Source organism: Euprymna scolopes, chromosome 23 (genome assembly GCF_053919585.1).
Source record: "Euprymna scolopes isolate OS-2025 chromosome 23, ASM5391958v1, whole genome shotgun sequence".
In the NCBI taxonomy this organism is placed as follows: domain Eukaryota; kingdom Metazoa; phylum Mollusca; class Cephalopoda; order Sepiida; family Sepiolidae; genus Euprymna; species Euprymna scolopes.
In genome coordinates this window covers 91,613,802-91,628,477 of record NC_136504.1, presented here as the reverse complement: position 1 = coordinate 91,628,477, position 14,676 = coordinate 91,613,802, and the positions used below count along the sequence as shown (strand labels likewise).

At 33.4% G+C, this 14,676-nt stretch overlaps 1 protein-coding gene across 1 annotated transcript in view; it reads left to right on the top strand.

The window, feature by feature from the left end:
* The window catches only part of LOC145246050 (atrial natriuretic peptide receptor 1-like), a 1,007,513-nt gene that overhangs the window by 119,646 nt on the left and 873,191 nt on the right, over positions 1-14,676 (top strand). The gene's annotated exons all lie outside the window — the stretch shown is intronic.

Genomic DNA, 14,676 nt, shown 5'->3' with positions numbered 1-14,676 from the left:
TCTTAAAAACAACTGGCCTTTTTTTTTTAAAAAAACATGCAATTTTACAATTTGGTGTCATTTGTCCACGTTTGAAAATCACTACTGAAATTACAAATTTTACATATCAACTGACAACATGCTTATTTACAATTTAAATCTTTATAATAAATGGCATAAAAGATGAAATACTGGATAAATGCGACTATGCAATACATTTTATAAACACTTTGTTTATATATTCGTCTCTCAAACTATTCGAACATGCACATCATTTATAACATGAGTGTTACCAACGCTGGGTATCATATACAACAAAGGGTTTATTCTGGATAAGGTATTTTACGAATCCGAATACTGACAAGTTCAAAACCCTAATCTTGAGGTAAGGGAACCATCATATCGAATTCACGTGCTCTAAAGAAAAGCATGCAATTTCTAAGAAATCTGGGACAATTGCCAAAGCAACGAGAGCAATTCCTAATGTCGAAAATCTATACCTTTCAATGCAACACTCAAATTAAGGCAATTATTCGGACAACGGAAAAATTACGAGTGCTAAATCCAAACTTGTACTGGTTGTAATCTCTGCAATAATAAAGATCGTTTCTCGTTACAAATAAGAACATTGTTATATTTTTGCATCGGATTTCTAATGAAAATTACTCTAACATGATAGCTACTTCCGTAAAACAGTAATGAAAACATGGTAAGCAGTGATGTAGCCTTAAAAATAATATTATTAAAGGATTACGCTAATCCAACTACAGTATACCAGACATGCTATAATTTATTTTGTCTTGTGTTCCTCATTTCATTTAACCGATTCCCGGCAAAAAATTGATCTGGTCTGGTAGAAAGACGATGTGTTAAATATTTTTATAGAGATAGATGTTAAAAAGCCTAGTTTTCTGTTGATCAGCTGCCATAGAAATACCAACAGGGTAGCGAATGACTAGCAACGGGTTTCTATTCACCGGACTTAAGTAACGTTGAGCCTGATCAATACCATATGGGTGACCATTTGAGAATTCTAGGCGGTGTTTGCGCTCTCCGTTTATCTCAGCCTTTTTTTTTCCCCCAGTCGTCTTGTACATACACTTCACTTGCCCCTCGTATTTGAGGTGTGGTTGGATATTCTACACCTCCTGCCACAAAAAAATTTACGCGCAGTCTCCCTTACGTGGGTATCAATATTATGTCAACGATTAAAGGAGCCTGTTATTTATATATATATATATATATATATATATATATATATATATATATATACTAGCATGGGTACCCAACGTTGACTGGGTTGACATGAACACACCTGCTATACTAATCATTTTCAACATGCAAACGTGGATACCCCCCACAACAATTCCAAAAAAAAAGAACAGATAAAAACATGTAAATTTAACCCCCCCCAAAAAAAAAGAAGATATTTTGTCAGAAGGCATACAAAGAGAAGAAACTATTCTCCGGATATTGAGCACTGGAAAGACCTCCTCCCAATAATTTAATTAAAAATTAATCATTATAACTTTTGTTTCAATAAAAATAGCAGCGGATGCCCGTGTGATCGCAGAAAAAAAATTAAGCCAAATAGACAGTCAAAACCCTTTAAAAATGAAGATCTATCAAAAATTAATTCCAAAAACAATTAAATGAAAATTTTCGTCATTTTATGCTTCTAATGTAATCCTTCCACGACCCCCACCCCTAAAAAAAAAATTGAATTTCTCATATCTTGGGGTTAGTTTTGTTCATGAAATTGTTAATTGAAAGTACAGAATGGTCTATAATTGTGCACGTATTTTTCATAATGTATATTTATATATTTTTTGCCTACAAACACCAATTCTTTCTTCATAGTTAAATATGTAATACATCGAGGCAAAAATAGCGGCGAATGGTTGTTTTTATTTGAAAATTAAAACTTAAAAATTCTATTAAAAATAGTAGAAACCGTTTCTGTTTTTCATTGGGAGAAAATGTACCTCAAGAATAATGGACTTTAATAGTTTTATAATTTTAAAAAACAACTTGTTTTTTCTTTCATTTTTTGGTCGTTCCCTAAATTAATGAGATGGTCTAAAGTAGAATGTTTTTAAAATTTTATTTGAGAAGGATTGATTATTCATATTATTTGGATTATTAAGACTACGGTTCTCATCTTCAGTGTTATTTTTACAACGATGAATGAACCATAGATGTTATTCAAAGCAGCAGATTGTAATTAATTTACATGGTGATTTTTAAAGTGTTCAACCCTCTCTCTCTCTCTCTCTCTCTCTCTCATATATATATATAAACACGGAAAATTACATAATTGCTATGTTATGTTATTGCTCTGTTTACCACATTGAGCTCTCATACCCGGATTTCCTCTGGAATTATTCCATTATAACACACACACACACACACACACATATATATATATATATATATATATATATATATATATATATAATGTGTGTGTGTTTCCTGTGAATAAATCTCGACTTTTTGCGCTTGTTTCCAGACCTAAAAGGCGTCATTTACTCTAGAGCATTTTATTTACCTTCTGAGTTGTTGTTTAAAAAAAATTAGATAAACAGACCTATAAAACTGCCTAATCATCCCGTCGATAGTTAGCAATAAACGATATTCAGATATGCATATTGGAAATTTGTATCGGAATCTGGAATTTAGTTTAAAAATATTAGAATCGTCCCATCACTAATACACACACACATATGTGTGTGTGTGTGTGCTGTTCTTCATACTCGATTTGATATGACAAGTGGAAGAATTTTAAATTGCAATTCATTCGTGCGTATATATTTTAATAAGACTTGTGCGTCAACCATCAATCCACAAACTATAATTGGCTACAATTTCCAAACACAAATAAACAGAGGACACCGAATTCAATAAAAATCAACACAATATCTTGATTGATTTTAAAATAACCATAAAATTATAATCTTTTATGTTTATAAAAAAATATGTTTTGAGAAATAATCCGCTAAGAAAGAATTATTAGTACAAAAACGAACCTTATTAAGTAGACAAATAAAAGAAACACATTAGTGGCAGTATTTTGTTATAAGCGGTTTTTGTTTTCAAATATTTCCGGTTTTTTTTTCTTTTTACTATTGGTTGTGATTTGTCCACGCTGCGGATAATCATGAATTCTTTCACTTATTATAAACTCTGGGAGAACATATCTCTTGACGTAGTACGATTCACCTGAACAAAGCTTCTTTCTTAGAACGGCACGCCTGTTGAACTCTGTTCCATTTGCCTGCTCTCTAGCTTACTACAATCTGTTTATCTTCAAGTCTAACGCAAACAAGTTTCTGATGAACTGCCCCCCTACGTAATCCAATTTACAAAATTCCCACTACTTATGTTTACTGAGCTATAAACAAAATGATTAACGTACACCGATTAACTTTCATCCTCGAGTGGCCTCCGGGTCTTGATAGGTGGTGATTCCTGTGTGAAAAAAGTCACGCTTAGTTAGCAGTCGGACTAACGTAGTTTAGTTGTTGTATTTGCTTTACTGTTCAATATATTTTATCCACTACTCCACAATACATATCCATGATTGGTATCGTCTAGACCCTAATAAGGCCAAAACACTGTCCTTGTATCTTTTTTCTAAAAATTATTCGTCTTCATCTTCATCGTCTCTTTTACATCCTGTTTGTTTTCCTTCTTTTAATTAGAAATATTATTTTACATCGTCTCTTTTATTTCTTTTTATTATAGTATTAGCCTTCTAAGTTTCATTCACATAGTCCTAATTATCTGGCATAATCGCTTTGACACACACGTTCCTGCTAGATCACCGAAGTATAGCAACGTTGAGTTTGGTCAGTGCAAGGTGGGTGGCTTAATTGGGAATACTAAATAGGTAACCAATTTTAAGGTATCCCTTAACAGGGATATGCATGCGACTAAAGGCCGTTTGTGAATTTCGTACTCCTATACAATTGCCTCCTTCGAAGGAAGCCGCAGTTTTATTTTGTTTCAATTCTAATTGTTCGTCTTCGTTTTTAGGCGTTCATAAGTGACCATGTCCCATTTTAAATACGACCTTGACTCATTTACATCACTTTAGCGGGAAAATTAGTAAGCAGTATTAAAGGGTATTTTAAGAATGTGAAAGGTATATAATAAATTCCACAGCCAATCAACGTCGCAGCCCACCAGAGCTATGGCAGTCTATGAACCGGAAGTCCAAGACTCGAGTTTCGCTCTCATTTGGGCGAATCAGTTGGACACATCCTTACTCAGGATTCGAAACCCGAGCCTCTTGCATGCGAGGCAAGCACTCTGCCAATTGAGCAAACGCCCTGCGCACAAGCAATTCTATTAACTAATACAGATCAAGCAAAATGCGCCGAAATCCGACTGTGAAATGGACCTACTTCGTCTCGACAAGGGACGCGGTCATCCACCCAGCTAATAACCCCAAGCCGATGTCTCATAAGTAGGAGTTTCAACTCGAAAGGACGATGCCATTCAACAATGCTAACCTAGTGAGCAATTAATAATAGGATTTTCAGTATGTGAAAGATATATAAATTCCACAGCATAACAACGCCGCAACCCACAAAAGCCATGTCAGTCAATGAACTGGAATCCAAGACTCGAGTTTTGCCCTCAGTTGAGCTAATCAGTTAGACACATCCGAACTCAGGATTCGAAACCCAAGCCTCTTATATGCGAGGCAAGCACTCTGCAAACTGAGCAATAAATCTCAACGTTCACAAGTGGTCTCACATTCTGAAAATCCTATCATTAATTGCTCGCTAGCTTAGCATTGCTGGATTTGATTGGTTTCAGCAATTTTCTGTTTGTATTTGTTCCAGTTTGCTTTTTTTGTGAATGTTAAGCCAAGGGGTTCGAACATCGAACCTTAAGGAAGCGTATTATTAGTCATAGCATTCAGTAGGTGAGTAGGTTACTTTTAATTGTTAAAGGAGAAAGGCTCCGTCCTATTGTTATATTCCTCTTTCCTTCCTTCCTTTTCTTATTTTTCTTATTTTTTTCCATGTCATCTTCTTCTGCTTCTTCCCCATCTTTTTTGTACTTCCCCTTCATTTTGTTATTCTCCCCGATTTTTTTTGTATCTCCCCTTTTGTTATTCTCCCTCTTATTTTTTTGTATCTCCCCTTTATTTTGTTATTCTCCCGCATCTTTTTTGTATCTCCCCTTCATTTTGTTATTCTCCCCATCTTTTTTTTGTATCTCCCCTTCATTTTGTTATTCTCCCCATCTTTTTGTATCTCCCCTTCATTTTGTTATTCTCCCCTTCATTTTGTTATTCTCCCATCTTTTTTTGTTTCTCCCCTTCATTTTGTTATTCTCCCCCATCTTTTTTTGTATCTCCCATTCATTTTGTTATTCTCCCCATCTTTTTTTATCTCCCCTTCATTTTGTTATTCTCCCCATCTTTTTTTGTATCTCCCCTTAATTTTGTTATTCTCCCCAAATTTTTTGTATCTCCCCTTCATTTTGTTATTCTCCCCATCTTTTTGTATCTCCCCTTCATTTTGTTATTCTCCCCATCTTTTTGTATCTCCCCTTCATTTTGTTATTCTCCCCCATCTTTTTTTGTTTCTCCCCTTCATTTTGTTATTCTCCCCCATCTTTTTTTGTCTCTCCCCTTCATTTTGTTATTCTCCCCCATCTTTTTTGTTTCTCCCTTTCATTTTGTTATTCTCCCCATCTTTTTTTGTATCTCCCCTTAATTTTGTTATTCTCCCCATCTTTTTGTATCTCCCCTTCATTTTGTTATTCTCCCAATATTTTGTATCTCCCCTTCATTTTGTTATTCTCCCAATATTTTGTATCTCCCCTTCATTTTGTTATTCTCCTCATCTTTTTGTATCTCCCCTTCATTTTGTTATTCTCCCCATCTTTTTTTGTCTCTCCCCTTCATTTTGTTATTCTCCCCCATCTTTTTTTGTATCTCCTATTCATTTTGTTATTCTCCCCCATCTTTTTTGTATCTCCCCTTCATTTTGTTATTCTCCCCCATCTTTTTTTGTATTCCCCCTTCATTTTGTTATTCTCCCCACCTTTTTGTATCTCCCCTTCATTTTGTTATTCTCCCCATCTTTTTTTGTCTCTCCCCTTCATTTTGTTATTGTCCCCCATCTTTTTTTTGTATCTCCCATTCACTTTGTTATTCTCCCCCATCTTTTTTGTATCTCCCCTTCATTTTGTTATTTTCCCCGTCTTTTTTGTTTCTCCCCTTCATTTTGTGATACTCACCATCTTTTATTTGTATCTCCTATTCATTTTGTTATTCTCCCTCATCTTTTTTGTATCTCCCCTTCATTTTGTTATTCTCCCCATCTTTTTTTGTATCTCCCCTTCATTTTGTTATTCTCCCCATCTTTTTGTATCTCCCCTTCATTTTGTTATTCTCCCAATCTTTTTGTATCTCCCCTTCATTTTGTTATTCTCCCCTTCATTTTTTTATTCTCCCCATCTTTTTTTGTTTCTCCCCTTCATTTTGTTATTCTCCCCCATCTTTTTTTGTATCTCCCATTCATTTTGTTATTCTCCCCATCTTTTTTTATCTCCCCTTCATTTTGTTATTCTCCCCATCTTTTTTTGTATCTCCCCTTAATTTTGTTATTCTCCCCAAATTTTTTGTATCTCCCCTTCATTTTGTTATTCTCCCCATCTTTTTGTATCTCCCCTTCATTTTGTTATTCTCCCCATCTTTTTGTATCTCCCCCTCTATTTTGTTATTCTCCCCCATCTTTTTTTGTTTCTCCCCTTCATTTTGTTATTCTCCCCCATCTTTTTTGTCTCTCCCCTTCATTTTGTTATTCTCCCCCATCTTTTTTGTTTCTCCCTTTCATTTTGTTATTCTCCCCATCTTTTTTTGTATCTCCCCTTAATTTTGTTATTCTCCCCATCTTTTTGTATCTCCCCTTCATTTTGTTATTCTCCCAATATTTTGTATCTCCCCTTCATTTTGTTATTCTCCCAATATTTTGTATCTCCCCTTCATTTTGTTATTCTCCCCATCTTTTTGTATCTCCCCTTCATTTTGTTATTCTCCCCATCTTTTTTTGTCTCTCCCCTTCATTTTGTTATTCTCCCCCATCTTTTTTTGTATCTCCTATTCATTTTGTTATTCTCCCCCATCTTTTTTGTATCTCCCCTTCATTTTGTTATTCTCCCCCATCTTTTTTTGTATTCCCCCTTCATTTTGTTATTCTCCCCACCTTTTTGTATCTCCCCTTCATTTTGTTATTCTCCCCATCTTTTTTTGTCTCTCCCCTTCATTTTGTTATTCTCCCCCATCTTTTTTTGTATCTCCCATTCACTTTGTTATTCTCCCCCATCTTTTTTGTATCTCCCCTTCATTTTGTTATTCTCCCCATCTTTTTTGTTTCTCCCCTTCATTTTGTGATACTCACCATCTTTTATTTGTATCTCCTATTCATTTTGTTATTCTCCCCCATCTTTTTTGTATCTCCCCTTCATTTTGTTATTCTCCCCCATCTTTTTTTGTATTCCCCCTTCATTTTGTTATTCTCCCCACCTTTTTGTATCTCCCCTTCATTTTGTTATTCTCCCCATCTTTTTTTGTTTCTCCCCTTCATTTTGTGATTCTTCCCATCTTTTTTTGTTTCTCCCCTTCATTTTGTTATTCTCCCCAATCTTTTTTGTATCTCCCCTTCATTTTGTTATTCTCCCCATCTTTTTTGTATCTCCCCTTCATTTTGTTATTATCCCCATCTTTTTTGTTTCTCCCCTTCATTTTGTTATTCTCCCCATCTTTTTTGTATCTCCCCTTCATTTTTTTATTCTCTCCATTTTCTTTTGTTTCTCTCCTTCATTTTGTGATTCTCCCCATCTTTTTTGTTTCTCCCCTTCATTTTGTTATTCTCCCCCATCTTTTTTGTGTCTCCCATTCATTTCTTTATTCTCCCCCATCTTTTTTGTATCTCCCATTCATTTTGTTATTCTCCCCATCTTTTTTGTATCTCCCCTTCATTTTGTTATTCTCCCCATCTTTTTTGTATCTCCCCTTCATTTTGTTATTCTCCCCATCTTTTTTGTATCGCCCCTTCATTTTGTTATTCTCCCCATCTTTTTTTGTATCTCCCCTTAATTTTGTTATTCTCCCCATCTTTTTTTGTATCTCCCCTTCATTTTGTTATTCTCCCCATCTTTTTTGTATCGCCCCTTCATTTTGTTATTCTCCCCCATTTTTTGTGTATCTCCCCTTCATTTTGTTATTCTCCCCCTTATTGTCTGCCTGTTCTTACCCTCAGCTGCTTCTACTCTTTCTTATTTTACTTCTTTCATTAATATTATTATTTATCAGAAGTTCTCACACAAAATTTCTTATCATTAATCACTGAATGGAGTTCAAGTGACATTTTTTTCCAAATGTCAACCACTCTTTACATTCCATCACCATTGCATATCAGTTTGTATTCTCGCAGCAGTTGTTTATCATTGAATACTCCCTATTAAAGGCCAAAGTGTTTTTTCTAGAACATATGACACTACGCCTACTCATGATTCCAGTACTCATTGTGCTTTTCTAGTGCAAATTTGGATTGTCACTTCTTTTCCAGGTATTTCAACCATCTTAGATTTAATTATCATGGTATAGCACTACTACTACTGCCACTACTACTACTACTACTACTACTACTACTACTACTACTACTAATAATAATAATAATAATAATAATAATAATAAATCTTATTTTTTCTAAAATCAATATTATGTTATCATTAGCAGGTAATGGTTGTGTTATTTTCATGAGCAATAATTTGCTCATTATCGTTCGAATATTTTTGTTTCATCTGGGTATTAAGCGAAGCTCACTGTCCGATTGTTTGTAAACAAACGAGTAGTTTGAGCACTGTGAAGCGATGGGCAAGTGCTTCTTTAATAGACAATTGATGAGGAGCATTTGCAGACACCGATCCGTGGCCTTGTGGGTAGAGCTACCGACTGTAAACTCGCTAGTTGTAGATTCGATCTGCGATTAGGGAAAGGTGGTTGTCTAGCCACACTGATGAGTCATGATACAACGAAACAGTACTTTATGTGGATATATATATATATATATATATATATATATATATATATATATATATATATATATATACGTACATGCTCGAATATCTCTGTATCCCATATAGGAATGAAGTGTTCGCACAGTAAGAGAGCTTCTTGATTTTTGAGAGCTTCAATGAAATATATATATATATATATATATATATATAACTACTTCATTTACTCACATAAAATTAATATACGAACGTATAGATTTATGCGTAAACTTTAAGTATTTACTTCAAAAGTGCTCGATACGTAGGTAGAGCTAGTTAGTAATTTATAAAATATATACGGCGATTAAGCTACACTGAATATTGGGTGTTTCATCCACTCTAGGATTCGTCAGGTTTATGCGCGAATTTTCGGGTTGTTTCTCGTTTTTACATGGTCCTCTTCTGTTGAGGATTTTAGTTAGCCAATCAACTCCAACAAAGTCAAGGGAGAAAACTTTAAGAAAATCATACACAAGGAAATGAAAAAATTAGGCCTAGAAGCAGACGTATCGGCTAACATAAAAATAACAAACTTCCTGGACGTCACGTTAAATTTAGATAAAAACACATATGAACCCTACTTAAAAGATAACGCTACTCCAATTTACGTAAACCCTAAGTCCAATCACCCACCATCAATAAAAAAAACACATTCCTAACTCAATCGCAGGTAGACTCAGTAATAACTCAAGCGATGAAAATGCATTTAACACGTCAACCAATATCTACGAAACAGCCCTAAAAATAGTAGATACAAACATATCGATATCAAATATAAGCAACAAAACACCGACGACTATAATAAAATTAAAAATAGAAGAAAAAGAACTATAATTTGGTATATGACCCCATACAATCAAGTGTTAAAAACAAAACTTGGCAAGAAATTTCTAGATCTTATCGAAAAACACTTTCCCGCAACCAACCCCTTACACAATATCTTCAATAAAAATACCTTAAAGTTATCCTACAGTTGTTGCGAAAATTCAGAGATAATTAAAGGACATAATAACAAAATACTAAATAAAAACAATGTAAACAACATCAAAATAAACAATAAATAAAGTAGACACCATGACAAAAATAAAACCCAACACTAGCAGAAATCATAATAATAATAATAATAATAATAATAATAATAATAATAATAATAATAATAACAAACCAACCCCGGACAAGAACAACCATACCATAAATAGAAATACAAATAACGAACAAGATAAATGCAACTGTAGACGTCGCACACTTTGCCCAGTTCAAAATAAATGTCTAACAAAAAGCGTCGTTTATCAGGCAACAATATTTGCGAAAGAAAACCCGAATAACAAGAAATATTACGTCGGCATGACTTCCTTAGATTTCAAAACCCGATACTATGACCACAAAAGTACATTCAAAAATAAAAAAACACCGTATAAAACAACACTAGCGAATAAATAACTGGGAAGAAAGCGGACATTCGCCGGTAGTCGAATGGAAAATAGTAAGACAAGCTACCACGTGTAGGCATTTAGACGACCCATGTAAATTATGCCTTCATGAAAAATTTGCTATCCTGTACTTTAAAGAACCCCAAAATCTATTAAACTGTAGAAGAGAAATAGCAAATCACTGTGTTAACAAAATAAAACTTACTCTAGGATAGCGATACAAAATAGCTTTAAAACTAACAAAAACAATAGAAAATAAACAAATAAATAAATTAAGTAAACATGAATATACATAAACGATCACACATATGTGTGTATATATATATATGTATATATAGGTGCATATATGTATGTACACATATGTGTATTTTTATATATATATATATAAAGGAAAAGGTTTGCCTTAAGCCACTAACCTAGTTAGTTCGATAAAATGAATTACCATTGGTTGATAGGAAGGGGCGCGGTGGATACCAGAAAGCTGATTGGCCAACTAAAATCCTGAAGAGAAGAGGACCATATGAAAACGAGAAACAACCACAGAAGTCGCGCATAAGCCTGACGAATCCTAGAGTGAATGAAACGCCGAATATTCAGTGTAACTTAATCGCTATATATATTTTATAAATTACTTATTGCTATATATATATATATATATATATATATATATATATATATATATGTGTGTGTGTGTGTGTATTTCATTGAAGTTCTCAGAAATCAAGAAACTCTCTTACTGTGAGAACACTTCATTCATATATGGGATACAGAGATATTCGAGCAGTCCATTTACGTTCTCATTTACTCCTCACACATTGAGTTAGTAAAGAAATTTAGAACATCATTTTCCTTTCTCCAACTGGCCATTTTAATGTGTTAATATATATCTTTCTTGTGAATTGTTTGTATTACCAGATTATAGGACAAGAATTCATTTAGTCTGGTGGAGTATCTAATTTGAAGCTGTTATTTTATAGGAAAATCACTTAGGAAAGGGTGCACCATACAAGAGAGATATCGTGAATACTATTTTATTTTGAATATTTCGTCAGAATTTACTTGGGGTGAAACTATTTCATCATACCAAGTTGTCCCGACAGACCCCTGTACATAGAGATCTTAGATACTAAACCAGAGCGTCTAATATGCATTGTGTACGTGTTCAGTTTACTAGTGAACAAACGATTATAACCATTGTTATTCATTCTTAGGAAATTGGTTTTATTACAACAGAACCAGACCACATCTTTAATGTCAGCCACTGTAAAAATACGGGGTAGCATAATATCCACGACGATAGTGTCATGACCACATAACAAATTTGACACCTCTCCCTGAAGCAGACGATAGTGCCTAGAAGTATTGTGGCGAGTGAACCTATCGACACTTCTTTATCCTAAAATGTAGTGATAATGCCTGGGAAAATTGTCTCATAAAAAAACAGATACTACACTACCCTATCAACGTAATCATGCCTAGGATGATCATCTCATGATAATACGAAATATATCAAACTACTAACCTCTGACTTGATTACTGAAAGATATTACATAAATCTTCAACGGTAGTGTCACTCCTTTGAGTATTAAATTATAGCCCAATAGTCCATCTATCTATACTGCTATAAAGTTTTATGGCACTTCCATTGATATTAAAATCCTATTTGTTCTATTTAAATTTCGTAGTATAAAATATGAAAATGAATTCTTTAATGAACCCAGTGATGGATATATGAGCGAATTCTTCAACGTTAACTTATTTGTATATTGCGCAGACAGACGAACATTAATAAATTAATTATTGATTTTCATGGTTTCTTATTAGATAGTAAGTTTCATTAAACTATTATGCTAAATTATAAGTATGATATTTTCTATTTTATATATATACTAGCGGGGGTACCAGGCGTTGCCCGAGTGTTTGTTTCCGGGACGGGGGAGGAGTTTTAAAAACTGTTATGGTAGGTAAGTAGGAAGGATCAAACCCGGAGTCATGAGTAAAAGTAGGAAAATAAAGTGTGAAAAAAAAAAAACATCTGCAACGTTAACAGTTCGGCCACCAAGAAAAGTCCATTCCAGTTGTTTAGGAAAAAAAAAACGACTACGGTAGGTCGGCGCGAACGTGAAAATATAATGTGAATTGTCCAGCACGCTAACCACTACGCCACAGAACACTGCAGCTTAGTTTAGTGATTTTAAATAACTTCACATGAAAGAACTACGAAGCCCAAGTGGTGTTCTCTTCTCAACTGTTCCGTGTGACTGATCCCCAAACGGTGTTAAGTGGTGGCAGGGGGAGGAGGAATTTATTAGAGAAAGTATTGTACTACTTCCATTAATCTTAACCGATTTTGGCCGTGACTTCTCAGCAGAAAAAGTATAAAAATCTAAGATTATCAAGGAATTTGAGAAATAATAAGCCTATAACACACCTCAGATATTGTTCTGCCGTTTGTGCATATTATATTTGCATGAAATATCTTGATTTTTAATCCTATTAATGTCAAAATCAGACGGGGAAAATGAGTTCATTTTATTTATATAATATAATATAATATATATATATATAATATATATATATATAATGTTATATAATTGTGACACTTTTAAGATGAAAAGCCCAAGCACGCGTACATGTATATCTATCTCTCTCCATATATATATATAAGTGGGCTTGATTTTGTGTGTGCAGAACGATCCCTACCAAACTCGTCTCTCAAGTTGTGGTCTACAGACTTGAAACTTATAGGGGATATTGACTGTTGGGCAGATGCGATTTGGTTTTTAGCGTAGAAAAATTACTAGTAAAAGGGCTAAAATTAAAATAAATTGAGTTTCAGAGGAGCATGTTGACTAGACCCGTTACTTCTCCGCATGCACACATATACAGTTATACATTAATTTTTAACGGTCACTTATCCTTCTGTCGATAGCTCAAACGCTAACGATTAAGGCTGGATCGCTAAATATTTAAGTTCGATTCTAATTAATGACACTCTATTTTTCTTTTAATTTTGAAAATATCAATAGATTGGGTACAGTATAGTAATCATTCGAAAAATTTTCCTATTCTAATAAATACAGAATCTGCATAAATTTAATATGATATTTAAGCGTATTTTACGAGTGTAACACTCCGGGATAAACTAATGTCGAGTCGGCAGTATATAATAATTAATAGACGATTGCCCCTATTATAATAAATACGGAATCTGCATAAATAAAATATTATATTTAAGCGTAATTTATGACCGTGTACTGCTGCGCGGCAAGCCAGTTAATAAATAAAATAGTATAGGTTTGTCTTCGGTAAAAACAAATCTCAAAAATCTTTACAAACAGATTTTTCTTTCTCCAACTGTATAATATGGCAAGGAGAAAGAAAAGAAAAAAGAGACAAAGCAACTAACTGAAAATGGAGTATATCTCTGAAATATATTTGTGATAAATTTCAAATAAGTAAAATATCTGTTTATTTTCCTAATATTACGTTGTGATTTAGCTTTCAAGCGCACTTGATGCCTATTTTATTTTAATCAAAAATTTATTTGAAATAAAGTATTTTTTTCAATTGTTAGTTACATTCTTAGTCGTTTTCCTCTGATATTTTCCCTTTTTTCGCATTATGATAATTATTTTTATTTTCTCTCATAAGTAACAATACAAATGAAAAAAGAAACAAAAATACATTTTTAAATCGCTGTTTTCTATTTGTAATTCTATGAAGCTTATCGTAGGGAAACCACGCAAAAATGGCTTTGCAAAAAAAAGTATAACAATAAAAAGACTGCATTAATAAAATAAACACAAAACTCATCCCTTTATCCTTTTAAAAAATTAATAGAAACGCCTTGTAATCATTCACAATGGTCACCGAATAATCAATGTAAAATAATTTATTCAATTTTTATATAAACAATACACTGGCCATCTTATTGTATGCAAACATGGTGGTTCATTAATATATCGCATAAAAATCTGTTTTGTACATTCCAGAGAAGTTAGATTGTTCATTTCTGTAAGGAAAACAATCGTGAATTATCCGTAATGTCTCAGGTTTATACTAATTCTACTGTTAAATTCCGAACAGAAAAAAAAGATGTCATTTATTTTTTAAACTTTTGAAATCGTTAATATGAATTGGTATTATTTTAATAATCATTATACAGTATAAAAATCATCATAATAGG